Source organism: Sarcophilus harrisii, chromosome 4 (genome assembly GCF_902635505.1).
Source record: "Sarcophilus harrisii chromosome 4, mSarHar1.11, whole genome shotgun sequence".
Classification (NCBI taxonomy): domain Eukaryota; kingdom Metazoa; phylum Chordata; class Mammalia; order Dasyuromorphia; family Dasyuridae; genus Sarcophilus; species Sarcophilus harrisii.
Genome location: NC_045429.1, coordinates 410,357,405 through 410,360,610, shown reverse-complemented (window position 1 = coordinate 410,360,610; position 3,206 = coordinate 410,357,405).

Genomic DNA, 3,206 nt, shown 5'->3' with positions numbered 1-3,206 from the left:
TACGTATCTTTTGATCATTTATTATGTGAAGCATAACTCTTTATTTTTATAACTTTGAATCAGTTCCCCTTATACCTTAGACATTAGTTCTTACCAGAGAAGCATGCTGCCCCCATACCATTTACAAGCTTCTCTTCTAAAGTTATTTCTTTTACTGTTTTCAAACAGCTTTAACTTGACCTCCATTATCACCATAATCAGGAATTCACAAAATGTTGCAGCTAGGCAGGATTTTAGAGATAATCCAGTCCAAACTCTGGTTTTAGAAGTGAAGAAACTGATGCTCTGAAAAGTGACACTCTCAACTTCACCCAGCTAGTTTCTCTTTGGCTTTTTTCCCCCCTTCCTTCCAGTTCTTTCTGAACCTATAACCAAATTAAAAATGGAAAAGGCACTGAAATACTATGGGAAGAGATGAGGGGCTTCCATCCTGGCTTTAAAAAGAACCACAATTAAAGAATGCAGCTGTGCCCTTCACTCTCTTTCCAAACTCATTAAGGAAAATTTGAGCCAAGTTCTTCTGGGCAGACTTTTAAGACCTGACCTGGTCAAAGTACTGCCACAGGTGAACCCAATAAATAAAATCACAGCAACTAGCTTTAAGTGAACTAAGCAATCCTATCCCAACTTTAAGCAGCAGGTGTCTACTTAGCCCAAAGACCTAAAGTAGGTGATTCTAAAAGGGGAAAAGAGAGTAGTTGGCTTCCCAATATGCACAATTAAGGTTCTAGCAGGTGATCTATTTGCCTAAAACAGGGTAGGTAAAGGCCAAAGATTTTTTCCTTGGCCAGAAATCCTAAATATCCAAAATAATATTTACAAAGGGGGCACTAAGCCCCCCAAACCTTTCTAGCATAGTAATTTTATGTATAGAACATAAGTGTACTCTGTATAAGAGTGTTTTGAAGTAATATCCCAGAATGTACAATTTGAGACCTCCCTCTTTGTGAGTTGCTTTAGGTACACACAGAAATTGCTCTGAATTTCCTTCTTCTGGAAAATGAAGTTGGAAAAGACAGCCTCAAAGATTCCTTCTAGAGATAATGCTGCTGGAGAGAAAACGGATACACAGTTTTATATCAGTAATAACTCATGCTTTTTAAAGTGAAATCTGAAAAGATATTTAGTGCTGTTGGATAGTTTTAGTAATTTTAAAGATTGTATTGGTAATAATTGCCTTATTAACACGTGGTGGGAAAGCTTTTTTGAAGTGGTTTAACTTCTTCCAATTGTGTATAGCCTAAAAATTGAATAGAGCAATTCATGTGGGGAAAGTATTTTGTGGATAATGGAAATATAAACTTTGTTTTCTCATTAGAATTTAGAACTGGTATAATAGTGCAATATTCTAAGTATATTATTTAATAAACTATTCTTTACCCAATTTCATTCATTCAGCATTTCTAATACTTAAAGCTTTTGCATTTTATGAAAAGGACCAAAATAGTCCTTGCAAAATGATTTGAATGATCCAGATGTTACAGATCAATTTTCCAATTCCATCTGCCTTAGCAGTAATTTCACAGGAATCCACCCTAATTGTCAACTGGAAAAAATTGTTCTTAAACATTAATTAATGTTTATCATAAAAAAAACTTAATGAATCTAAAAGATGGTCTCCAAAGGCTTTATTTTTATAAATGGATGTTAGGTTTGAGGCTTTAAGAATATGCTGAAAGTTGGTTTGGAAACAGAGGCTCAATCCTTACATATCTTGAAGTGGTTGTAAGGGACCTTGGATCCTAGACGAGTTTATAAAAATTATTAACATTTTCTAAATTCATTAAAATAAGTATGTTTAGACAAGTTGGGATCACACACTTGCCCAGTAAACTGTTCTTTGAATTCAAATAACCAAGTTGCTGTTTTGACTAATTTGCTCTTAACAGACCCTGTGACTAGAATATTATTTGAAAAAGATTTTTAACAGATTTGGAGTTCCTGACATGGCATAAAGCCAAAATTTTGGTATATAAGCTTTCTTACCCCTGATCCTAATTGCTAATTAGTTGCCTGTGCTATTTGGCCCACCTGTTTTCCCAAAATAAAACTATGACTTCAAGAGAATACTATATAAGTGTTTTCACTGACTCCAAACCAAACACTCCCCAAGCAGGGTTTTTTGTTTTGTTTTGTTTTTTGTTTTAAAAAAAGGGAAAATAATTTCTAAACGTTTCCTAAGAGAATCTTTTTCCTTTCCCTTTTCATTTTCTTAACACCAAATAAAACAAGCATTTCCATATATAATGGGGAACAAGGAAGGGCTGTACGTGAAATGGGGAATCCTCTTATGTTGTTCTTTGCCTTTTCAATATATAATAAATTCACCATATTGCTTTCGGTCTGTAGTTCCTTCTGTCCTTTTCCATTTCTTGCTAATCTTTAAAGTGTATGTGGTTCTTTGTAACCTTACACACCTCGGGCTATAAAGTTCTCAAGTAGCCTGCTTTTTGATTCTAGCACTCTTTGTAGCTTGCTGTTCACAGGCAGGAAATGAAATAAACCGCTTAAAGCACAGGCTAGAAAACCTCACTGTTATGAGATCCATAAGAGCGGGGAAACAAATTATTCCTCTTTTGTGTCTTCCCTGTATAGAAAGCCCTCTGTAGAGGCTAGGATTCCCCCTCTCACCCCCGCCCCCCCCTCGGCTTTCTCCGCCTTTTCCTGGACCTCGTGGCTTCGCTCTGTCACCCACCCTCCCCCCCAGCCTCGATTCTAAATACTTGCGGGCATCCCACTAGCCGGTCAACTCCTCGAGGGCAGAGACCGATTGTTGCCTTCCCCCCACCTCATCCTCAACATTTAGCACATAGTAGGTGCTTACGAAATGCTACTTAGTCGCCTGAATGAAAAGAGAAGCCGAGGCCTTGCCCACCAGTTTTTTTTTTACAGGCCACTCGGTAGGCCGCGGCCTGTCCGGCCCACCGCCTTGGTTACTGCTGCTCTTTCCTCTTTTGCCAATTGAGAAGCACGTGGGACACGGAGAGGCTCGTCACCTTATCCAACTGGCTACACGTGCGCCCTCCTCGTGCCGCCTACCATCAGCCAAGGGCGGGGCTTCGCTGACTACATCACCTGGGCAGGCCTAAGCTGAGTCAAAGCGCGTGGCCACGGGGTCTCTGAGCCAGACCGGGCCGGGAGAGGAGGAGGAGGCGGCGACAGAGGCAAAGAAGGAGGCAGGAAGTCGGAAGTAGGCGGAGGCGGGA